A 27369-nucleotide genomic window follows, 5' to 3' on the forward strand; every position below is an offset into this window, starting at 1 on the left:
CAAATTGATTTATAGACGAAAATTCCAGGAGGCTTTTCTACAGAAATTGAAAAGCTAATTCTAAAATTCATATGGAAATAAAATTTAGAATAACGAAAACAACTTTGAAAAAGAACAAACTTGAAGAACTAATACTACCTGATTTCAAGGCTTATGAAGCTACACTTTCAAGACACTGTGATATTAGTGTAAAGATAGACAAAAAGATTAAAGGAACACAGTAGAAAGATCAGAAGTAGAGCAATGTGGACAACTAACTTTCAGGTTCAAAGGCATTTAAGTGTAGAAACGACAGTCTTTTCAACACATGATGGTGGAACAACTGAATATCCACAAGGGGAAAAAAAATGAACTTCAATCCACACCATGTCCAGAAATGAACTCAAGATCTAAATGTAAAGCCTAAAACTATAAAATTTCTAGAAGAAAACAGGAGAAAAATTTTATGACTTTGAGTTAGGCAAGATTTCTTAGATATAAGGCCAAACGCATAATCCATAAATGAAAAAAATAGATAAATTAGACATCATCAAAATAGAGAATTTCTGCCCTGCAAAAGACTCTCCTGAGACAAAGAAAAGATGAGTCACAGAATGGGAGAAAATACCAACTGACATACTGGATAAAGGACTAGTTTCAAGAATATATAAAGACCCCTCACAACTCCAGAAAAAATATAGACAAAAGATTTAAAGATATACAGATGGAAAATAAGCATATGAAAAAATCTCTGACATGATGAATCATCAGGGATGCGACAGTGAGATACCACCACACACCTATTAAACTGCCTAAAATCAAAAATACTGAGCATAGCAAGAACTGGCCAAAATGTGAAGAAAATGCATACGCTCTCATATACTGCTGGTAGAGGTGTAAAATGATCAAACCACTATGGAAAATAGGTTTCTTTAAAAGTTTCTTTAAAAACTTAAGCATAGGGCTTCCCAGTGCTACAGTGGTTAAGAATCCACCTGCCAATGCAGGGGACACAGGATACATCCCTGGGCCAGGAAGATCCCACATGCCACAGAGCAACTAAGACCATGCACTACAACTACTGAGCCTGCATGCCACAGCTACTGAAGCCCACGCACCTACAGCCTGGGCTGCACAACAAGAGAAGCCACTGCACTGAGAAGTCCTCTCACTGCAAAGAAGAGTAACCCCTGGGGCTTCCTAGGTGGCACAGTGGTTAAGAATCTGCCTGCCAATGCAGAGGACACAGGTTCAATCCCTGCTCCAGGAAGATCCCACATGCCGTGGAGCAACTAAGCCCGTGCGCCAAAAAAAAAAAAAAAAAAAAAGAAGAGTAACCCCCACTCACCGCAACTAGGGAAAGCCCGTGCACAGGAACAAAGACCCAACACAGCCAGAAAAATAAAGAAGAAAACAAACAAACAAACAAACAAAAAGACTTAAGCATACTCCTACCAATGATCCAGCCATTCTACTGGCAGGTATTTACCCAAGAGAAATGGAAGTATACATCCATACAAAGACTTGTACACAAACATTCATAGCAACATTATCTATAACAGACAAAAACTGAAACAACTCAAATGTCCATCCATGGTGAATAGATAAATCGTGGTATATCCCTATAATGGAATACTATTCAGCAAGAAAAAGAAATGAATATTGACATATAGAACAATAGGGATGAACCTTAAAATAATCATGCTGAGTTAGAAGCCAGTTAGAAAGAGTATACACTGTATGATTCCATTTATATAGAATTCTAGAAAATGCAAACAGAAAGCAGATCAATGGTTGCATGGGGGTTGGGAAGGGCAAGGAATGATGGGAAAGAAGTATTCCAAAGAGATATTAAGAAACATTTTGAGGTGATGAACATTTTGACTTTGGTGATGCCTTCATGGTGTGTGTGTGTATGTGCGTGTGTGTCAACACAGATTACTGTATGTCAATTACACCTCAAAGAGCTGTTAAAATAAATATTATATAATAGAGACAATTGGGGAAATCTGAATAGCAACTCTTTATGAGGTAATATTATTGTGTAGGAATTTAATTTCTTCAGTACTGTGTATTAACAGTACTGTAGCTATATAGGGAAATACTTTTGAATACCCAGAGAGGAAGGCATCGAGCTGACAAGAGAGAGATCGAGATTGTGGCAGGTGCTGTGGGAGGCTGAGGAAGATGAGGCTAGAGCAGTGACCAACAGATTTGACAGTGTGGTGACGACAGTCACTTGTCCGCTGACCTGACAAAGATGGTTGGCACAGACTGCTAAACGCAGGGCCCTTTCCCCATACTAATCTCATGCAATCCCCTCAACTAGTCTTGCCATAACAGGAGGTTTCTATTAGCTTGCCATATTGGAGGGGGGATGGCACAATTTAAGGTGCTGTCGGTTGTGTAATAAATTGTCACAATAGGGCCCTACAAAAATAGATTTTTAAAATGTAAAAAAATGAAATTTGACCCTTCCCACACACCACATATGAAAATTAACTCAAAATGAATCATAGGCCTACATGTAACTATACAACTTCTGGAAGAAAACAGGAGAAAATCTTTGTGATTCTGGATTAGACAATGGGTCTCAGACACAGGTTTCTTAGATAAGACACAGAAAAGCACAAACCATATAAGAAAAATTGCTAAGGGACTTCCCTGGTGGTGCAGTGGTTAAGACTCTAACCTCCCAATGCAGGGGGCCCGGATTTGATCCCTGATCATGGAACTAGATCCCACATACATGCGACGACTAAGAATTCACAGCCCCAACTAAGAAGCCCGTGACCCACAGCTAGGATCCCCCAAGCTGCGACTAAGGAGCCCACCTGCCACCACGAAGACCCAGTAAAACCAAATAAATAAATAAAAATTAAAAAAAAAAGAAAAATTGCTAACTTAGAATTCATCAAAATTTTAAAACTTCTGGTCTTCTGAGACATTAATACAATGAAGATAAGTTACAATCTGGGAGAAGAAATTTACTAAACACGTATCTTAAAGGACCTTTTCCATTGCTTTATATATAAAGCACACTTAAAACAATATAAATAGCCAATTTAAAATGGAGTTGAATAGACACTTCACTTAAAAAGATATTTGCACATGAATAGACATTCAACATCATCAGCTATTAGAGAAAAGCAAGTGAAAACCACAATGAGATGCAACTACACACCTCCTAGAAAGGCTAAACTTTGTTTAAAAACAAATACAAGGATCCGATGAAGACGTGGAGCGACTGCAACTCTCACAGACAGCTGGTGGGAAAGCAAAATGGCACAGCCACTGTAGAAAACAGTGTGGCAGTTTCTAAAGAAGTTAAATATGCACTTAGCATATGACGAAGCAACCCACCCTTAGGGATTTTACACCAAAGAAATGAAAACATGTTCACACACATGTGAGTGTTTGCAGAGGCTTTGTTCATAACAGCCAAAAAAACGAGAAAAACTCAAATGTTCATGAAATGATAAATGTGGAAACAACCTGTATATCCACACAACTAGACTACTACTCAGGAATAGAAAGGAATGAACTACTGACAGCTGCAACAACATAGATGACTCTCCAAAGAGACTGGCTACGTGAAAGGAGCCAAAAAGAAAAGGCCACATACCACATGATTTCATTAATAAGATATTCTGGAAAAGACAAAGCTACATGGACAGAAATCAGACGGGTGGTTGCCAGGGGCTGGTAGTGGGAGGAGGTTGGATTGACTGCAAAGGGACATGAGGGGTCTTTGGGAGTGCACAAGTTTTCTATATCTCACATGTGGTGGTGGCTACAGAACTATACGTTTGTCAAAACACATCAAACTGTATATTTAGAAACAGTGAATTTCATTCAATGAAAATTATACGAGGGTGAGTCAAAATTTATCCACACTCCTCCGGTTATGTTAAAACTTCTGTAAATTCTACAGCCAGAGTACGGAGAATTTTTGACTCACCCTCATACGTAAAGAAACCTGACTTAAGAAAATAATGAAACAAGCCTATAAAAACAATTGAGTGAAAATAAATGTAAGAAAATCAACTTACAGTTTCTCCAGTTCAAGGGTCATCATCAGGATGCTTTCAACTGTTGTAAGTGACACGTGTGTTCTTCCCATGTCTCTGAAGGAGAAGCCCAAACATGCAATAATATAAACCGAAAGACAAAAATTCTAAACTCAAAAAGATACTTAACATGTGATTCCTTCAATTCTGGCTTCTTATTTGCCATAGCTGGTAATTCCAAACAGCTCTTAGGGAAGAAATTTAAGTTTGCATCATCATATTAATGACCTTGGTGCTGAATAGTACAATTTTGTTTTATTGTGCTAACTTTTTGTTTTCAATTGCATCTACCTCTTTTGATCACTCTTTTTTTGCTTTCTGGGATAAACAGTAGTCCTGCATGCATCTACATGTTCCATATCTATATGTGCTCTTCAACACTGTTCGCTTCCTCTTCTGGCTGTCTTACTCATATATATTCTTTCTTAATCCTTTTCTTTGCCAATAACTCTTCTTTCAAAAACCCAGTTAAAATTTAAATTATGGCTTTTTAGCCAAAATACTCAATCTTTGATGAAAGTAAAAAAGAACAGAAATTACCTCATGAGCCATGAAACTGCAATACTTACAAATATTTTAATGCTGGCAATTTAAAAAGGTAAGAATCTTCAACTGTTGTCAAAGGATTACGATTGAGAATTCTGGAAAATGGGATGGAATTAAAATTATTGGCATTTTCAATTACTTCCATGAAAGTTTACATTCATTTTTTTTTTTTTGGTATGGAACTTGAAAGTAAAAAAAAAAAATCATTTTCTGTCTTTACCTATGAATCACCCTTAGAATCCGTAAAGCATTCTTGCTTTGGGAACTACCCAGGTCTCTAGATGATAAAGTGGAGAAAAGAAACAGAAAAAAACAATAGGAAAAAAGTGGCTAGCAAAGAACAAATATGCCAAGGAACTTTTCAGGTCAAAAATCCTAGAAGTGACTGTGCTGGTAGGAAGCCCTTGCTCTGTAAGAAATACTATTTCTAGTGTCTTCTATAATTCAAGGTGTTTTTCTTCCATATCTAGACATTTTTTTAAATTTCATGGTTTAAACTACCCAGTTAACGACAAAAAGAGGACCAATTCCTTCATTCTGGAGCCAAAGAAGAAGACATAAATCCAAGAGGAACTGGTGAAAGCCATACTGCCATCATGTAGTCCCATGTGTATCCTTGTATCAGAGCCTTTGTTCCTGTGTATGTAATCACCTGCTTACTTGTCAGTCTCCTGGATTATCAGCATCTTGAGAGCAGGGACCACACTTCATTTTCATTGTTATCCCTGTGCCTGACATAGTGCCTATTCTTTACTAGGTATTTAATAAATGGTTGTTGAATAAACAAATAACATTTTGTTTATACATCAATAAATGAACAAATTCATTTTTGGGAGCAAATTTTTATTCCAAACTGCTGGAATATATTTTCTGAAACAAATATGAAAAAAAAAATAAAGAACCAAAAGAAACAGGAAGAAAGAAAACAAAATCTGCCTTTAGGTTAGTTCTACTCAAGAAATATTAGCATATTTTGGTAGAATATTATAAAGATAATTATCACAACTAATATCTTTTGGGTTGCCAGGCATGTGTGATCAGCATTTCACATTTAATCTTCACAGTAACCTTATGTGATAGATATATTACCCCATTTAACTATTAAGGAAACTGAGGGACTGAGAAATTATATAACTTGTCCTAAGTCATCAAGCTAAGAAGCAGAGCTGGAATTTGAACTCAGTTCTGACTCTAAAGCCTGTGTTTAACCTGTATTTTAAAAAAAAGGGCAAAAAAAAAAAAAAAGGGCAGCGGGTTAAAATATCTGTTATTTTAACCTTAATTTTGAGAGCAATAAATACAGAAATACATTTTCAAACTTCATCGGCCCATGTGGGAGAGCCTCTATGAGAATTATATTTTCTCTTTTTATTTCTTTTCCTGAATCATCTCCCATGATAAATATTTAATTAGCCTATGCTCATTGAGACTTTAGAGATTTTTTTAAAATGTTGCAGGAAAATCAGTAAAAATGATGGAGCAAGGACATCTGAAAATTCGTCCCTCCCTAAAAGCAACAGCAGCAACAAAACTGGCAAAAATGGGTCAGAATCAACTTTTTCTGAACTCAGGAAATTTAACCAGTGGGCTTGCAGCAAACAGCAAGGGGAACAACTTATTCAAGGAAAATGAATAAATTTCTATAAGAACAATGAGATCTGTGTTGCTTTAATTTGTCCTTGACCTTTGCTCTCCATGCCAGTGGTAGCCTTGAAAAATAGCCCACATCCCTGGTACCAGAGGGGGCAAAATGGACTGGGAGGTCCTTCAAAGCCTCATTCCCAAAGAACTGCCATTGTTTTACATGTCTGGTGGTTCCCTGGAAGACCTCACTTGAAAGCCTTGCCTGTGACCTGACTGAGAGCTGCCTTGTGCGAAAAGCCTCTCCTCAGGTGGCAGTTTTGGAACACATTTTCAAGTAAATACTTTAACATGGCAGTTGCATGAGGCAATGGATGACACTTTGGGGCAAAAAACAGCCTAACCAAAAGGCTTAAAAAAAAAGAGCTGAGGAATGAGATGTCCACAGAGACTTTGAAATGTCCCCACATATTGCTGGGAAGCTGGAAGACCACAAGACAGATTCCTGGGAATCTATGGAAATAACTGCTAGCATTAATAAAGGAGTTCAGCAAGGTTGCAGGATAGAAGATCAATATGCAAAAACTAGCTGTATTTTTATACACCAGCAATGAGTAATCCAAAAATGAAATTAAGAAAACAATCCCATGTGTAACAGCATCAAAAAAATAAAATACTCAGGAAAACATTTAACCAAATAAGTGCAAGAGTCACACTGAAAAGTACAAAGCTGTTGAAAGAATTGAAGAAGATCTAAATAAATGTAAAGACACGCTGTGTTCACGGATCGGAAGAAAATATTATTAAAATTTCACTACTTCCCATTGGCGTATGGTTTCAGTGCAATTCCTATCAAAATCCCAGCTGACTTCTTTCCAGAAATTGCCAAGCGAATTCTAAAATTCATATGGCCGTTCAAGGAAACAGCGTAAGCAAAACAATGTTGGTAAAGAACAAAGTGGGAGGACTCACACATCCTCTTTCAAAACTCAGTTCAAAGCTACTGCAGTCAGAGTGTGGTACTGGCATAAGAATAGACATGTAAATCGATGGAACAGAATTGACAGTACAGAAATCAACCCTCATATTTATAGTCTATTGATTTTCAACAAGGGGGCCAAAACAACTCAATGTGGAAACAACAGTCTTTTCAAATGATGCTGGGACAAGTGTACATCCACACACAAAATAAGCAAGCTGGACTCCTCCACGTCCCACCATATGTGAAAATTAACTCCAAATGGATCAAATATCCAAATGTAAGAGCTAAAGCTGTAAAACTCTTAGAAGAAAACACAAGAATAAATCTTTATGACCTTGCATTAGGCAGCAGTTTCTTAGATATGATACCAAAGCACAACCAACCAAAGGAAACATTGATGAAATGGACTTTATAAAAATTAAAAATGCTTCTGCTTCAAAGGACACTATCAAGAAAGTGAAAAAACACATAGAATGGGAGAAAATATTTGCCAATCATATATCTGATAAAGGTCTAGTATTCAGAACATCCAGAAAATATAAAGAACTCTTACAACTCAATGAAAAGATAAGTAATTTTAAAATTGCTCCAAAGAAGATATGCAAATGGCCAATAAGCATATGAAAAGATGCTCAATGTCTTAAATCATTACGGAAGTACAAATCAAAGCCACAGTGAGATACTATTGATACTTAATACTAACATGGCTATAATCAAACAGACAATAACAAATGCTGGCGAGTATATGGAGAAACTGGAAACCTCATACATTGCTGGTGGGAATAGTGCAGCCACTGCAAGAAACAGTCTGGCAGGTCCTTGAGAAAGTTCAGCTTACACTTATCCTGTGACCCAGTAATTCCACTCCTAGGTATACACCCAAGAAAGATTTTAAAAACTATGTCCAAACAAACACTTGTGAATGTTCAAAGCAGCATTCTTCATAACTGCCAAAAAGTGGAAACAACACAAATGTCTATTAACTGATGGATGGAAGAATAACCATGGCATATCTACACAATGGAATATTATTCAGCCTTAAAAAGGAGTGAAGTACTGGTATATGCTACAACATGGATGAACCTTGGAAATAACACTACGTCAAAAAAGCCAGATACACAAAAAAGCCACGTGTTGCATCTTTTGTTTGTATGAAGTGTGCAGGATTGGCAAATCTGTAGAAACAGAAAGCAAATTCGTAGTTGCCAGGGCCTGGGAGGAGGAAGAAATGGAGAGTGATAGCTCATGGGTGTAGTATCTCTTTTTGGAACTGATGAAACTGTCTGTCTATTGAATCGTTTACTTTAAAATGTCCCATTTCACATTATGTGGATTATATCTCAAGAAAAAAAAAAAGTATCTTGTGAAATACAGAACACCAGTTGGCTGCAGACCAAACATGTTGGCAGATGGAGAAAGCAGGAGTGTAGGCTCAGACTGCTCCGTGACCAAGGTCAGAGGCAGTCAGTGGTGAGGCTGGGAGCCATGCAGCTTGTTCTTGCCTTGGGAAGTCCCCTATGCTTCCTACTGTAGCCCATTCTTCTAGATTTTCTTAGTACAATTAAACTTGTTTGATTTGTAACACTCAGTTAACAGCCAGTATGATAACGTTAGAAAGAATGTGAGTGTCACATGTCTGGTTAAGCACAGTTCCTCAAACTTTGAGGCTTTGAGGAAAAAAATTGGCATTAAATCCTGCCAGATCACCGGTGCGCTCCTGTGCAAGTAAATTCCTTCACCTCTGCATCTTCCTTTGCCCACTTTTCCCCAGTCATCAAGAATGACTATAAAGCAATATGAGTCAAAACAATTTAGCAGTGTGTTATCCTTCCTCCAAAATTATCGCAGTCCTCTAACCCTTCACTTTTCTTTAGAGGTCCATGGCCTTGGTCCCATAAGCTCAGTGTTTCTTCTCAACCAAGCAGCCCTTCTCTAACAGAGTAATATCCTTGTGTTTATCCCTAATGAAATCAAACTATGGGGCCAAATTATCCTATTTCCTCCTGTCTTTAGTGCCATCTTTTATTCACTAAGTTTGTGCCTGGGCAACGGGGAGAATGAGTGAGAACGGAGTCAACAGCTCAATTTGGGGACCCTACAGCAACTGATTTCCCACAAACCACAGCACAGATGGTTTTAGATTCACAGTGGACACTGCACTAGAGCTTATTTCCATTTTGGTTCAACTTCCTCATTTTAAAAGGTATGCTGACTCCTAGTCCATTGCCTTTTTGATATTCATGAGCTTATCTTTACAGAAGTAAAACGTGGCAACAGTGTTTATTAGCCTCAAAAGACCATCTCAGAGTCAAAGTTTAAAAAATGTTCTTCTCAATGGTTCTTAAAAATATATCTTATTTGAAGAAGAAAATTCAGATGTTTCTGCATGAGCCTTTTGCTGTAGAACAATGGGACAGATTAAAGGAAGCTCACAAAATAAGGGAACACTTCTTCCCGCTATTTTTTTTTCTCCACATTCTTCTATACAGGTCCAGACAGACGGACTACATTTCCTTTTTATTAACTGAGGAGACACGGAAGAACTGAGGACTGAAGCATGTCATCACTGTCCTGAATGTACGGAAATCCTAAGAGCTTTAACTGAAAGAAATGTCCAAAGCAGGCAGTGAAAATAAATTTAAAATAAGACAACTCGAAAATATCTATGCTAGAATCCCAAGGCAGGGGGCAGGTAGTCAAAGAAATAAGCAGAGTGACCTAGACCCTGTTCCAATATGTGTGAAGTATTTTGGGATGGAGTAACCCTCTTCTGTTATTCATGAGAACACGGCTCCCCATGAGAGGCTCTGCAATACAGGACGTCCAACTGCATCATGTAAACCCTTTCTCAGGAGGAAAAGCCGAAAGAATCTGAAATGGTGAATCTGTATCTTAAGCCAAGTTCTGAGCATAGCCTTGAAGTAGAGTCCCTGGCAGTGAGGAACAGAGGAAGATGCAAGGGCTGTGGAATCAGGCAGACCTGGGTGTGAATTCTGCCTGTCACCGTCTGGTACGGTGACTTGAGGAATGAACATCTCTGAGTCTTACTTAGTACCATTTACCTCATAAGGCAATTTGAGGATGAAATGAAAAGAGTGTATACAAAGCACCTAGCATAGGCTGGGCACAGAGTAGGTGCTCAGAAGTAATGATGTTGGGACTCCCCGGGTGGTGGAGGGGTTGAGAATCTGCCTGCCAGTGCAGGGGAAACCAGTTTGATCTCTGGTCCCGGCATATCCCACATGATGCAGAGCAACTAAGCCTGTCCACGAGAACTACTGAGCCTGCACCTAGAGCTCGCAAGCCAGAACTACTAAGCCCATGTCCCACAACTAATGAAGCCCGTGCACCTAGAGCCCGTGCACCACAACAAAGAATAGCCCCTGCCCACCACAACTAGAGAAAGCCCTCGCGCAGCAACAAAGACACAACACAGCCAAAAAATACATAAATAAATAAATAAATTTATGAAAAAAACCAAACAGAAGTAATGATGTCATATCGCCACTGGCCACTGGCAGAAACTGTGGGGATGCCCAGAGGTCGCACGGCCAGGAGCTCCAGGGGCATTAAAGTCTCACAGGGAAAAAGCTCTCTGCTCTAAAGGGCCTATTCAAGTTAGAAGCCAACTTCAAGATACAATGCAGAGAAAGCCAAGTGGTCATTATTTAGCTCCTATTACAAGGAAATGAAGAGCTGCGGAGACAATTGCTTGCAAAGCTCAGAAGTGGTTCCGCCACTTATTAAGAGTGTGAATCTAGCAAGTTATCCAACGTCTCTTGAGTTTCAGTGTCCTCATCCCCAAAATGGGGATAATAAGCGCTGCTGGGAAAATAGAATTGTGAGGTCATATGTATTCAGCACTTACCACGTACCAAGCACTATGCTAAAAGCCTTAGGCACACTATCTTACCTGTGTAATAAGCACGAGTACTTAGTATAGTGCCTGGAACATAATAGGCACCAAAGAAGTGTAGGTATTAAAGAAACGTTACAGGGCACGGGAGAATTACCATGCTTCTGAGAAAAAGAAGATACCTTGTTACACAGGTGGGAAGAACAAGATGTAGTTGGGAGAAGAAAAGTATAGTAGTCGCTAGGTGTGACAATCTCAACATTTGGAACTCTTACAAATAAAACAGCCACCTTAAATCACCCCAAAGGCCAGACGCGAGTTATTTTCATTTTTAATGTGTATGCCTTTCTGAATCTGAGAAGCTGCCAGGATGCTAGTACATACTAAACAGTGATGACAACACCCTGAACAGTGTAAACTTTTGTGTGCACACAGCTTTTAAAGGAAACCAATGCTGGCTGACTGGGGGAGCATTAGGGCGGCTCTGGGACCCCATCTCAATTTGCCTTCACAGTGTGGCCACACCTATCTCATTGATATTCTCAACCGAGGGGTAAATAATAGGGATAAGGCTTGGAGTTTCCTCTTAATCTCGCTCAGTGCTCATGTCCTTGGTACAATAGCGATGTACCACAGACAAGCCAGCATGTGAATGTACTCTGTCTGGATGAGTTATATTGCCTTTAGACACTGTAGAGTCCTTCAGTTTCTAAAACTCATGGAGTTTGTGTTGTTAGAACCAATGACGTGACTAAAAAAATGTTTAAAAATAAGCCATCAGTCTGGACCTGTGAGGGTGAATGAAGGAGAAGCACTTTAATCTCAGAAAAGAAAGTAATACTTAACATTTAGGATTACCAACCACTGCTGGTTCTCCAAAATACATTTCATTCCTGATTTCATCTGAAAGAGATGTGATTATTACCACCATTCAAAGAGTGGTACTTTATTAATTAATAAGCTCTTGGCTCATCTGTGAGGTAGATTTCAGATTCAAACAGGACTGCCGCACTGCTAACTAGTTCCCCCGATGTGTGTCAATAACCTAGAGGCTTCATTCAAGAAACCTACTGAGTTATAATCACCTGAAACCTGGCGAGGAATCAAGGTTTTGTGAGGCCTACACCTCATCTACTTTGGGAAATCCTATCTAATAAAGAAAGACATGCAAAGTTATGAATATGAAAATCGCTAGGACCCCCTCCCAGGACAGTGAGGAAACCTGAAGTGGAAGCTTCATTCAATTCATGATAAATCCATCTCAGCTGGGGTCCTTTTCCAAACTTATTTAAGCAGGGGAAAACTCTGCTTCAACTTATAAACATCCCAGTAATGTGTCCTTATAGGTAATAAAATGACAACTCGAGGGTGGCATCTTCCCTTGGCAGCTTGCCTTTGGAAGAGATGCGATAACGTTCATATCTCAGCATGGCAAATGTTTCCTGGAGCAAATTAGTTTGTCTATTAGAAAGACCTGACCCAAAACAAAGAAAGAGGTCTACCCCCAATACACACTTACTATATTGTGACAATCTTTTGAAAGTAACGGTGAGTGAGTTTTAGGAGTATAGTATTAATTTCTTTCCAACACCAGATAGCTCTGATTCCTGCGTTACCTTTTTCTGTCTTTTAAGATGAACACAGACATTCCAAAGGAAGACGTTGCTGCCTCTTCCATTAGGAATCTCTTCTAACCCACCACCCATTTTCTACTTTGTTGTCTGTCTTGTTACCCTGATGCACAGATGCTAGAATGGCTCTCATATGTTTTCCCATCAACGTCCATCTTCCTCCTTCCAGTTTCCTGGGGACAAAGTCCCTGTCCTAGTCTTGTTTGTATCCCCAGCACTTAGTACAGTGCTGATACACAGTGGGCATGGCACTTGGTGAATGTTTTTGAATGAATTCATTCATTTTTATCAACTGTGATGCCTTTATTTATTTATTTATTTATTTATTTATTTAATTACTTATTTATTTCCCACTGTTTATTTTTCTGTGTTGCCTACATAACCATAGTGAAACTCCGATTCTTATAAGAGATGCCTGGTCTCATAAAATGTTCAGAAAAGGCGGTGAGTGTAAGACATTGTACTGACGCTACTGAAACCTCCTGGTGGAGGGACCTCAGGAGCCTGCTCTCTGGTGCACTGGGTGCTCTCTCCCCAAGGTAGGCATCAGCAAACTAATGAGGGGAAGAAGGAGGCCGCCACAGATTGGCATCTGCAGGAACTGTTACTCCAGCTCCAGAGACACCCTCAGCACCTCCATTAACCTAAAATGAACTGTGTGACAGTGGGTTTCTGAACCACAAGGCAGGTAAGAGTCTTTTGCAAAGCCAGGTGGAGAGGAGGCTCTTTACCTCTTCTGGCCATTGAACGTACCCACTATGATTTGCTTGTGTCACAGAGAAATCACAGAATTTTTCAGCTGAAGGGGTATAAAACCCACATTTCTTATTGAAGAGTAGTCAGGAAAGAACGTATATAGAATCAGGCTACAGCAACGTATTTTCTTTATACTTTTCACACTACAGCTGAACACAAACAACAACTTATTCCATACCTCAGAGCTTCCTATTGGCCACAGATGATTCACTTCAGAGGTACATGCTTTTTGAAAAATAATGTTCTGGGAGGCTGGGGAGAGCCCTGTGGTGGGTGTTCAGGAATTCTTTCTGCTTCACCATTTAAAAGAAGCTAATAATGGTTGAGGAAGCAGCCACACCTTTTGCTCCCTGAAGAATTCTGTGCTAAACTTAGTTCTTTGCAGCTGTGTTGCATACACTTGAAGCAGTGTGGAACTCTGCACATGACCAGGAAATCAGTGTAAATTCAAACGTGGCATTTCACGGACCCTTCGCGTATTGGAGCAGCAGCACTGGGATTCCATGACAATGCTAATTTGAGTGTTTTCGCTTGGTGCCTTTGATTGCCTGTGCGAAAGATCAGTACTACGGAAAGCAGAGCATTTCATACGTATGAGTTAGACAAGTCTCTTGCCCTCTTTGTACCTTCGTTTCCTCATTCGAAAAAAAAAAATGGATCTGAAGACATACTTTCCAGAATTCCTACTGGGCTTACACCCAGCTAACCAATAAGTGTATGATGTTCTCACACGGAATTTTTTACATGTATTCATCTTCTACTTTACTTACACCTTATGTAAAAACTGCATTCCATGCCAGGCCTGAAACGTTCCAAAGCTCAGTTCTGTGACTAAATTGCAACCTAGATTTCTACAAAGAAAAGACAAGCAGCAGAAGAAGAAAAATATACATTCTTTCAGAACATTTATCCTTTGGTAATAATTCTAATTTCTATGTGAAGAAACATAACATCACTACTCCCTCCATACACTTAAAGAAATCTCACTGTGGAAGATATCATGATTTATACTTTCAGGATTATATATGTGGTGCATTAGATACAAAACAGTAAATACTGCATGACGTGATCTTTATTTCTCTAGAAAAGCAGCACTATTGACGTCTTGGGCTGGATAATTCTTTGTTGTGGGGGGCTCTCCTGTACACTGTTGGATGTTTCGCAGCATCTCTGGCCTCTGTCCACTAGGTGGCAGCAGCACATAGAGGCCTGACAGGCAAAACCACCTCCAGACATTGCCAAATGTCACCTGCCTGCAAAATCACCCTGCTTGAGAACCACTGCTCTGTAACGATTCACTCTGATCTGTGTAATACTTCTCACACTAATCTTTGCTAGAGACAAAAAGGATTTGCTACATAATTTTAGTAGTATTTGTAATCGTATTTCAAAATGAGTAACAAATTAATTTTATAAAAACTTGTTGTATAAAAATTCCAAATATAATGAAGTTATATTTGTTACTTACATAAACTGCAAAAAAGGTAATGCTTCAAATGTACCTCTTTCAATATACTGTATTTTGTTGCAGGATAAATCTCTAGGAAAAGGAAAAGGAAAATATTGCCTCAATTAGCTACTAGGTATCTAATTAGTAGCAATCACTAGTAGAGGTTAGAATGATAATAATAAATAAGTAGCTCTGGTCTAAACTCCAAATCTTGAGGAATGTTATTTGAACCTTCTAGAGCCCCTAACCCTGCCTTCACCTCTCTTAAGAGTCTCACCCTCATGACCTTCATAAATTAAATATACAGGTTTAGGTCTAGATAGACTTTGGAGGTAATCTTTCCTGAGAGCAGAAGAATTGATTAGATTCCACCTTTTGTGGTCTCATCATAGTCTAGATTATGAGCTCAAAGTTTTTATCTCCAAGTATCATTATAATTTCTAATCGTAAAGTGAATATGCTTATATTTACATGCTTCCCATTTAGTTCTATTTTTCTAGGCCACTTCAGTACCAGAAGAAATAAAAGATATCCTTCCATTCAACTTGAAAGGAAGTTACTCCTCTCATCAATATGCAACTTTAATTCCATATCATACCTTCTATCATATTGACTTTTATTTGAAACTATCCACTCTTGACTATAGCTATCTTACTTCCATTGATTCCAGCTTAGTCTCTCATTTCACCTGGATGGGTAGAACTGTCTTCTGACTGCTGTTTCCACCTCCACTCTCTCCCTTTCTAAGCCACCCTCCACGCAATCTACCAATTAACTCTCCAAAGGTGATTCCAAACACCAGCATCACTTGTGAACTTACCGAGGACACAAATACTCAGCCCTACTCTGGACCGACTGAATCAGTAACTATGGGGGTGGAGCTTGTGTTTTAACAAGTCCTCCAAGTGACTGTTTCAGAGCACTGCTGTGGTAACATGGTGGCTTGGCATCTTAGCCTCGGCTTGGCCTGCAAAGCCCTAGATAATCTGGCTCTAATCTCCTGCTCTCCCTGCTTGTACTCTACAGGTTCTCAAAGTATTCTTCCTGTGTTTTGCCTTCCTCCCACCTTCCTTTTGCAAGCTTATTCTTCCCCAGATGTCTGTCTGATGATACCCAACGGCCCTTCCAGGTCCCATCTAAACAGCGTTGTGCTGATAACATCTTCCCTGATCCAATTTGAAGTCTTTCTTTCCCTCTTCTGTGCTGCAACACCAACCTACAGCTCTCATTGCCCATATCCATTTCTTTTCTAAAATGTAGCTCCTTTTGTATCCCATTTATCCCATTTCCTCTGAGCATAAGCTCCTTGGAAGTATGGACTAGGTCTTGCTCATGCACATTGTCTATCATGGTTAAAGCCAATGCATGGACATAAAGCAAACTCAAATATTTATAAAATCAACAAATATCTGAGGAGGGAACAGAAGGAGGAAAATGTTTGAAAAGAAACGCAGTTTTATTACTTCATGGTTCCCTCTTCTGTGTCTCTACAGCACTTTGTCATTATGGTTTGAGCTTATGTGTTTCTTTTCCGTGTGGGATCATGAGTTGCTAAAAGGAATCCTGTCTTACCCATCTTTGTGTTCACAACACTAGGCATAGTACATATTAGCATATTCTTTTTAAGCTTTTTTATTGATTGGCATTGCTTTTTAAAGAATGAGAATACCCATGCTAACATGAAGTAATCAGCTTAAAAAGTATTTCATAGTAGAAGGAATGACGGGCCTAATCCACTGAGCAGTTATCTTGTTTTTCTCCAAACTGTGTTTGTAAGGTTTGCAGCCCAGATAGCAGAGAAGGAGGCTAATACAAAAGTGGTTGTGGGACGTCCTGGGTGGCACAGTGCTTAAGAATCTGCCTGCCAATGCAGGGCACACAGGTTTGATCCCTGGTCTGGGAAGACCCCACATGCCATGGAGCAACTAAGCCCGTGTGACACAACTACTAAGCCTGCACTCTAGGGGCAGTGGCTTCAGTAGTCGCAGCATGTGGGCTCAGTAGTTACAGCACATGTGCTGTAGAGCCTGCAAGACACAACTACGGAGCCCACATGCCACAACTACTGAAGCCCACATGCCTATAGCAAGTGCTCTGCAACAAGAGAAGCCACCGCAATGAAAAGCCCCCTCTCACCACAACTAGAGAAAGCCCTAGAGCAGCAACGAAGACCCAATGCTGCCAGTAAATAAATAAATAAATAAACAAATAAATAAATCTATCTAAACAAAAGTGGTTGCCCCTTAAGGCTTTGAAAGTTTGATAATTAAAATAACTACTTTTTTTTTTTTTTTAATAGTTGTGGCACACGGGCTTAGTTGCTCCATGGCATGTGGAATCTTCCCAGGGCAGGGCTCGAACCCGTGTGCCCTGCATTGGCAGGTGGATTCTTTACCACTGCGCCACCTAGGAAGTCCTAAAATAACTATTTTTAAAAGGCGGCACGTGAGGCTCTTTATACTCACTTCCCTAAGCCTTTTAAATTTGCAAGAAGAATCTGTTTCCCTAGAGGAGCATTACTTGGCTTGAAAAGGACTAATGACATACACAGCTTTGGATGCCATGAACAAAGGACAAAAACTGAGCTTTTATAGCAATGGACACAGTATCTACTTATCCCTAAAAAAACAGAACTACTATGCAAGCATTTCTTCCTTGAGAAAGAAGCTGGAGAGCGAATTCCCTGGAGGCCCAGTGGACTCAGCCCTTCTACTTCTGGGGGCCTAGGTCAAACTCCTGCTTGGGGGAACTAAGATCCTGAAAGCTGTGGAGCGCAACCTAAAAAACCAAACCAAAACAAACGAAGAAACAAAAAAACAGGAACAAAAGAAGAGGCTGGAGAGATTTTTGTTAGGTACATTTTTGATATGCTTGTTTAGTGTCAACATTTCTAAATATACCACTTAACCACCATCTTAAACATTTTTAATATTGGTATAACGATTCCTGCATCACAATTCTTAACAATAGTCTGTTTATTTTAGTAACAATGTATTCTGGACAATACTGTTTATATAATTCACCTGCTTATTTAACATTGAAATATTAATTTAATTTAGATTAAATTATGAAAATTATGAGTTAATGGCATTCATATTAATCTTAGTGTTCTATATTTTCTTGTCCTGTAGGTGACAATTTGAGGTTAACATTTTTTTTTTTTAATTGGCCGCACTGGGGCTTTGTTGCTACATGTGGGCTTTCTCTAGTTGTGGCGAGCGGGGGCTACTGTTCATTGTGGTGCGCAGGCTTCTCATTCAGGTAGCTTCTCTTGTTTTGGAGTACAGGCTCCAGGCACGCAGGCTTCAAAACTTGTGGCACACAGGCTCAGTAGTTGTGGCAATGGGCTGAGTTGATCCGTGGTATGTGAGATCTTCCTGGACCAGGGAACGAACCCATGACCCATGCATGGCAGGTGGATTCTTAACCATTGTGTCACTAGGGAAGTCCTGAGGTTAATTTTAATGCCTTTCATTTTACTAAGCAACTTTTTCAAACCTATTCTGTAAAGGGCAGATAGTAAATATTTTAGGTTTTGCTGGCCACATACAGTCTCTGTCGCATATTTTTCTTTCTTTTTTTTTTTTCTTTGACAGCCCTTTAAAAACCATTTTTAACTTATGCGCTGTATAGAAACAGACTGTGGGCCAGATTTCATTGTAGGTCATACACAAAATATAAACAGAGAGTATATGAACACATACAGTAAGGTTCATAGGGGAGTCTATTATTGCTCAAACTTCATCACCACTTTTCTCTACAAATAAAGGGGTTTTTTTTAATGTATATCTTGTCTACATGATTAAAAAATTGAAAAAGAATAGGAGGTATTTAATGCTAGAGATGGGCTGGGGTCCTACACAGACTTACAGAACTGCAGGATTTTATTGCTGGAAGAAAATTGAAGAGATTATCTAACTTGAATCCCTTAAGTACTTTATAGATAATCCACTTCATAGATAAGAACTCATAAACAAATATGATTAATTAACTTACAAATACTGGAGGGATAGCAAGCCTTGAAAGGAGTCCTTATGTAATTCAGTCAAATGATTGTCACTGAGAATCCTGAAAAATGAAAAGGTTATTTCTGGATCAAAATGCAAAAGAAGTACAACTATTTACTACATAGGACTAACTCCTATATGTGGAGGAAAGCTGGGTAATGGTGCCACCCAAACATCCTATTTCTTATTTAATTTAGGGATGGTGATTTCTGCTCTGTTTTCATTTAAACCTTTCTTTTCATGTCCTCCTTTGTGTCCACCTCTCTCTATCTCTCTCTCTCTCTCTCACACACACACACACACACCCCGCATCCATTCTTCCACCAAGTCATATAGTTAATGCCTACTCTCTAGATCACCAAGTCTCTGTTAGAACCCAGCTCTGGGTTTTAATCCAGTGTTGCAGAGCTGTCCTTCCCTCCCATCTTTCCCCAAACCTTATTGGGAAGTCCCATACAGAACTCTATCAAGGCTGCAAATGAAGCCATCTGATTCTTCCCCCATTAAAAAGTTTTCGAAAGCTAAAATGTCGATAAAAGATACATAATGTAATTGTTCAGGTTAATAATTATAAAACAAATCCCCATGTAACACCATTCATGTCAAGAAAGAATCCTGCCAACATCCCAGAAGCCCCCCGTGTACCCCTTTCCAATCACAACCCTCTCTGACTTTCTAGGGGGAACCACTATCCTGACTTTCATAAGAATTTCCTTGCTTTTTAAGTGTAGTTTTGTCTTTTCTGTATCAGCCATAAACAACACACTTTACTCTTGCTTCTTCTTCAACTTTATCTAAGTGGAATCCTACTACATGTATTATTTCCTACATTGCTTCTTTCACTCAACATTATTTTGTAAAATAATGTTATTTTTGCCTGTAGCATGTAGTGTTGCATGTCCAGCTATATGAGGCTTCTGGGTACGTGAAAGTGGCTAATGTGACAGAGTTGAATTTTTAATTTAATTCATTTCAATTACTTTAAAATTGAAATTTAAAAAACCGACAATGTAATTATTGCAAAATGTTTAAGTATGTTTGCAACAATTTGTGTATGTGATACTACTTTTTCAACTATAAATTTTATGAAATCTAAATACACATCAAGTATTTGTGGTAAAATTTTGCAACTAAATTGTAATTACAAAGAATTAGCATGGAAAAAAATGTAGAGTCTCTCAGTAACATTTTTTTAATTCTAACTTTTTTTCTCTACCTTTTTAAAAAATATTTATTTATTTATTTAGGCTGTGCTGGGTCTTTATTGCGGCATGAGAGATCTTTTTGCAGCGGCATGTGAGCTTCTTAGTTGTGACATGCAAACACTTTGTTGAAAAATGTAGAATATCTTACTAATAATGTATACAATGATTACATATTAAAATGATATTTTGGATATAAGGGTTAAGTAAAAGATATTTATTTTTTCTGTTCCTTTCTACTTTTATTTTAAAGTGGCTACCACAAAATTTAAGATTACCTGTGTGGTCTGCATTATGTTTCTGATGAAGTGTATGCCTTCTAACTCCATCACTATACCACACTTTATTTAGTCATTCAACTCTTGGTGCACACTGAGACTTTTCTAGTTTTTAGTTATTAAAAACAATACTGCTTTGAACATGCTTGTATTTGTATCCTGATACATATTTGCCTGAGTTTCTCTAGGATGTAACAGGGATACAAAATTGTTTTCCTAAGTTGTGCTATTTCAAGTTGGCAGACTGAAACATATCTAGTCTCCACCCATTCAGCTTCCACCAAAATCTCCAGGAATGCTAGAAAAGATATAACTTAAAAATTACCACCTTAGCTCAATGCGTGGGAACAGCTCCACAGATGCTCCCCTACCAGAAATGTCCTGGAACTGCCTACAGGGTGAACGGTTGTAACAGTGTGGTAGGAGCAGCCTACAGCACACATCAACCCCACATCTTTCCTCCTTGATCCAGGTGGCAAAAGTGTCCTCCTCCAGGTAGCAGCAATTGGTGTCAGGAAGGAGGCAAGGTCCCAGGACCCTGGAAGAAAGCTTTGCACTCCCTGACTAGCCACCAGAAGGCACCTTCCACCTCTGCCTTATTCTCAGGGGAACCCATTGGGAGTAACAAGCCCCAGCAGCTCATTTCAATTCTCCCCTAAAGCTGGGAAACAAAAGCAGTAGAATCTCAACTACAAAGACGAACTGCACTCAGGAATGACCAAACAATGTGAGAGAGCCAACTCCATCAAGGACAGAAAACAAAAGCAAACATAAGAGCTTATAGCCACTCCCTCTTGCAAGAGCACCAGAATTACAACTAAATGCTGACCAATCATCAACAGAAAGACACTGGAACTCACCAAAAAAGACACCCCACATCCAGAGACAAAGGAGAAGCCGCAATGAGACAGGAGGAGGGGGCGCAATCGCCTTGAAATCAAATCCCACAAATGCTGGGTGGGTGTCTCACAAACTGGAGGACAGTTATACTGCACAAGTCCACCCACGAAAGTGAGGGTTCTGAGCCCCATGTCAGGCTTCCCCACATGGGAGTCCAGCAACGGGAGGAGGAACCCCATACAACCAGACTTTGAAAGCCAGCGGGATTTGATTGCAGGACCTCCACTGGACTGGGGGAAAACAGAGACTCCACTCTTGGAGGGCACACAAAGAAGTGTGCTCACCAGGACCCAGGGGGAAGGAGCCAGTGACCTCATAGGACACTGAACCAGACCTACCTGCTGGTGTTGAAGGGTTGCCTGCAGAGGTGGGGGGCAGCAGTGGCTCACTGAGCAGACAGGGGCACTGGCAGCAGGGATTCTGGGAAGTGCTCATTGGCATGAACCCTCCCAGAGTCCAACATTAGCAACACCAAAGAGCCTGTAAGCTCCAGTGCTAAGTAGCCTCCGGCCAAGGAACCAACAAGGTGTAAACACAGCCCCACCCATTAGCAGACAAGCCGATTAAAGTTTTACTGAGCTCTGCCCACCAAATCAGATTAAAGTCTTACTGAGCTCTGCCCACCTAGCCCTATCCACCATCAGTCCCTCCCATCAGGAAGCACCCACGAGCCTCCTGGATAGCTTCCTTCACAAGAGGGCAGACAGCAGTATCAAGCAGTATCAGCAGTATTTCATCTTGTGGAACTGAAAACCACAGCCACAGAAAGAGAGAGAAAATGAAAAAGCAGAGGACTTTGTACCAGATGAAGGGACAGGATAAAAACCCAGGAAAACAACTAAATGAAGAGGAGATAGGCACCCTTACAGAAAAGGATTCAGAATAATGATGGTGAAGATGATTCAGGACTTTGAAAAAAGACTGGATGCAAAGATCAAAAAGTTTACCAAAGACCTAGAAGAATTAAAGAACAAACAAACAGACATATGCAACACAATAACTGAAATGAAAAATACACTAGAAGGAACCAACAGCAGATTAACTGAGGCAAAAGGGCAAATAAGTGACCTGGAAGACAGAATGGTGAAAATCACTGATGCAGAAAAGAATAAGGAAAAAGGAATGAAAAGAGCTGAAGACAGCCTAAGAGACCTCTGGGACAATGTTAAACACACCAACATTTGCATCGTAGGCATCCCAGAAGGAGAAGAGAGAGAGAAAGCACCCGAGAAAATACTGGAAGAGATTATAGTTGAAAACTTCCCTAACATGGGAAAGGAAATGGCTACCCAAGTCCAGGAAGCGCAGAGTCCCAGGCAGGATAAACACAAGGAGAAACACACCAAGACACATAGAAGTCAAATTGACAAACATTAAAGACAGAGAAATGTTATTAAAAGCAACAAGGGAAAAACGACAAATAACATACAAGGGAACTCCCATAAGGGTAACAGCTGATTTCTCAGCAGAAACTCTGCAAATCAGAAGGGAGTGGCACAGTATATTTCAAGTGATAAAAGGGAAGAACCTGCAACCAAGAATACTCTACCCAGCAAGGATCTCATTCAGATTCGATGGAGAAATCAAAAGCTTTACAGACAAGCAACAGCTAAGAGAAGTCAGCACCACCAAACCAGCCCTACAACAAATGCTAAAGGAAGTTCTGTAAGTGGGAAACATAAGAGAAGAAAAGGACCTACAAAAACAAAAACAAAACAATTAAGAAAATGGTATTAGGAACATACATCTTGATAATTACCTTGAATGTAAATGGACTAAATGCACCAACCAAAAGACACAGACTAGCTGAATGGATACAAAAACAAGACCCATATATATGCTGTCTGCAAGAGACCCACTTCAGACCTAGGGACACATACAGACGGAAAGTGAGGGGATGGAAAATGATATTCCATGCAAATGAAAATCAAAAGAAAGCTGGAGTAGCAAGAGTCACATCAGAGAAAATAGACTTTAAAATAAAAAATGTTACAAGAGACAAGAAAGGACATTACATAAAGATCAAGGGATCCATCCAAGAAGAGGAGATAACAATTATAAATATATATACTCCTAATATAGGAGCACCTCAATCCATAAGGCAAATGCTAACAACTATGAAAGAGGAAATGCAAGGCAGAAATAGAGACACAGATGTAGAGAACAAACACATGGACACCAAGTGGTGAAAGCGGGAAGGGTTGAGGGGGGATGAATTGGGAGATTGGGATACCACATTGTACACTCTAAATATAGGCTGTTTATTGTCTGTTAACTGTACCTCAATAAAAGTTCTTAAAAAAAAAAAGAGCTTATAGCCAATGAATCAGAGTTAACACAGCACAAGAGGACGTTAGCATAGCATAATTATTACCCTCAGACAGAGGGAAGCACATAGCATATCCATGAAAAAGAATCAACTCAAGAATATACGAATCAAAAGTGTTAGCAGTCATAAAAACTCAGTATATGAGCAGCAGAAATGACAGTTAAAGAGTAAATTAGAAAACTCAGAGATCCAGCCAATGACCTGTCCGGAGTGCAGAATGAAGGGCTCCGGGATGACTCAAAGTCAAGCCTGACACCTGGGTCTGCCCGAGGACTGTAAGGCCTGCTCTCACAATAAAGACTAGGAGCATGCTGGGGGGAGGATGGGGTGCTATTTTGCACCTGTTTCTTATACCTAATGAGCAGGAAGGCACATAACCAGTATCCCAAGAGTGGCGTGATGGTTCAGTAGAGAGCCAGCACAGGAGAAACTCTGTAAGATGTCAAAGAATCCCCTTCCTTGCAGGTACTATTAATGGTGGTGCGTCCTTCAGGAGCCTTGGGGATCTGAGCACATGCTGTGTTGCCTTGTGAAACTATTTCCATTGAGTCCTGCATTTAAAACATTCTGCTCTTCACTCAGGGTCTCTTGCTCACATGTTTATATTAATTCCATCTCATAGCTTAATTCCATCTCATAAATTAATTCTTTACTAATAGCTTATGAGAGTTAAAATATTACTACCTGAAAACTCTGCAACTCTCAGCTATTAAAGTGGTTCCTATTATAGAGAATACAATCACACACATGTTTAAAAGATCACTAAAACAAAAACACAAAAGACTTTAATTCCCACAAAGAACACTGGGAGCCCTGACAACGCTTCAAGGACCCTGACCTGCATTTGAAATTTACCACGTTAGAAGGAGCAGCAGTGATGGTCAGAATCCATGTTAGGGGGGATGGTCAACAGCTGGTGCTAAGATGGATTGTCTTCTCACCTCTGTTAAGTGGTGGCTTCATATCACCATGGAAATGATCCAAAAAGACAAAACCAATCAATGTGTCCAATGATGTTTACACTAACCCTTTTCATAATTTCAAAAGTTGGAAAAAACTCTCCCTCCCCATGTCACGTAACAAAATTGTATGTGTATACCATGAATGACACACAAAGGTCACAGGAAATGACAATATATGAAAAAACTCAAGAGAAAAGTGAAACTCATATATGCTAATTATAACTTTGAACGCTGACAAGGATTCAGTAAGGATGGCGAAGAGATGGGGCTGATCCTCAACTCTTCATGGCACTGTGCTCTCTGACTGGCTGAGACCCACATCACCCTGGTTAGAGTCTGAATATCATGTGGGACAGGGAGTAAACAAAGACTACATATTTTCAATTAATGTGGTTTCTTTCGGTGAAGTTGTCTGCATGACAGGACAGTAAAACAGTTTTAAATAACAATAACAAATTCAACCTGGAAGTAAAGTTGAAACTGAGAATGAGTCAGTCACAAAAAATTTCCAAAAAAGGAGCTTCAAATACGCAATAACTGAATAACTGAAATCAAATACACTGATGTGTAGAACTCCAAATATTCATTATGACTAAAGCAAAAATTTTAAAACTATGGGGAATCAGAGTTAAAGCTAGATCTAAAACTTTCTCAGCCATGAAAATATCAAAACCAGGCATGAAGTAACAGTTAAGAAACATCCACGTTTAACTTCTGACCAGGGTTCTGGTCTAAGGCAATCTTCCGAATTTCACATTCATTCTTGATTCTATATTATTGACAATTATCCTTCTCTCCACCTCAGTAACTTCTAGGAAACTGAGAGGCCTCAGGGTTGGTCTGCTGGTTGGTTTGACTTAAGGATGTATATAATACAAACAGTAGGCCATTCTGGAATTGATTTCCTCTCCTTCCCCTACTTTCTTTCTCTCCAAAGTACTTATCAATACTTGAAATTATATCTATTTATTATACTTATATACTTATTTTTATGTATTTGTAAACCCCCTGAGAACTGGGATACTTAGGCTGGTTTATTCTTGGGCCTGTATCCCTAGCATGTAAAACAGTTGCTGGCATGTACTAGATACTCCAAAAATATTTATTGAATGAATTCAGAAAGTGACAGGTACTTTTATTTAACTATCAGATACTTTTATTTAAAGCAGTCATCCACTTAGCATCACTCATGAAGATAAGTACAGGAAAAGAAATGTCATTCTTCTCCCCTACATTTGTGACTCAATCTTCTGAGACAAGAATCCTTTGAGAATTTCATAAAAGCAATGGTTCCTGTCCCTAGAAAACTGCACTCTCTTGAACGCATGCAAAAGTGTGCATGCAATTTCCATCTGTGGATGATCCTTTTAGGGCAGAAGTCTATGAACAGAGTGGACTGAATCAAGAGGGCAGAACTTGGATGAGAAACAAAATTACATCTCAATTTTCACAAATCTCTATCTAAAATCAGCATTTCCTTCCATTTTGAATGTAGGCAACACATCACACCAGATCAGCAGTATAGTTAATTTGGTCCCCAGTGGAAATCACAGATCATCTGCTACCACGTATATGTTACAGATATCTCAAAACACCATTTATTCTCATCACTACCTTGGAGCTATGATATTTATAAGACCTACCACCATATCCTGTTATTTAATGTGTTAAGAGCATATTTATTAGTATATCACAAACTTTAAAAATATTCTGAAAACTATTTCAATATAATTAGTTTGCTTTGTTTTTCTATATATTTTAACTTATTATACATTTCAAAACAAGATCCCAAGAACATAAGCTTCTTCAGATCACCAGAGAGATGTACATGGGTGAGCAGGAGGGAAGGTTAAGAAATTCTGCCTTGGGGAATCATTGAACCCAAGTTAGGAACCTCTGCTTACAAGGTATAAACCTCAAACTGACTTAGAAATCTTCAAACCTTACCAGACACATGTTATAGTGTATCACCTCCCAAACACATGCTTTTTAAAAAATTAATTTTTAATTTCAATTTATTTTTAAAAAACATGTAATATATATTCCCATGGCTCAAAATTCCAAAAATATATAGCACACGATCCAAACTTTTTGTCTTACCTCTGTCCCTCAGTCTACCACCCCACCTCCACTCCCCAGAGGAAACTAAGTTATCTATTTTTGTGCCAAATGACTTTCATTTTTCTTACAACTTTGGGAAATAAAATCTCCAACTTAGATTCTATCATGGGAAATATAAACTACAGATAGTATTTAGGAAATCTGTAAATTAAAAAAATTGTCTGCTAGTATCATTTTTTTCCTCTAATATCCAATAAGATATCAGACTAAGGGGGCACCTCTTTAAGAGCTGTCATAAACCCTATTCTTAGGTTGACTGTTATGTCTTTTATTATTAATTCAGAAGTCATGTATGACTTGTCTATTCAAATTGAACTAATGATATGACCACAAACTCTCATGAAAAATTACTTTGAATGTGTTTTTCCAAATTCACTTGGGTATCTAAACTGGCTTTTTCTACAAATGGATATAAAAAATAGTAACAGAAAAAAGGGCAAAGGACAGACAATTCAGGGATAAAATACAAATGTTCAGTAAACATATAAAATATTTAAATTCACAAGTAATCAGAAAAATTCAAATTCAGATGGGACCCCTTTTAGTCAGCCACCAGATCAGCAAGAAAAAAAAAGAAAGAAAGAAAAAAAGGAGAGACTATCAGTGGTGAAAGGGTGTGGGGAAATGAAAGTCATCAGAGAATGTTGACTGGCGCTTAAGCTGACTCAGCCTTTTGAGGGCAATGAAAATTTTATATCTGCAGAGTCTTCACACCAACA

The 27369-nt window shown here is 39.1% G+C and overlaps 1 pseudogene; it reads right to left on the minus strand.

The window, feature by feature from the left end:
• The window catches only part of LOC130839629 (leucine-rich repeat-containing protein 37B-like), a 50085-nt pseudogene that overhangs the window by 17998 nt on the left and 4718 nt on the right, over positions 1-27369 (minus strand).

The sequence above is a fragment of the Hippopotamus amphibius genome, chromosome 17, assembly GCF_030028045.1.
Source record: "Hippopotamus amphibius kiboko isolate mHipAmp2 chromosome 17, mHipAmp2.hap2, whole genome shotgun sequence".
NCBI classification, from domain to species: Eukaryota; Metazoa; Chordata; class Mammalia; order Artiodactyla; family Hippopotamidae; genus Hippopotamus; species Hippopotamus amphibius.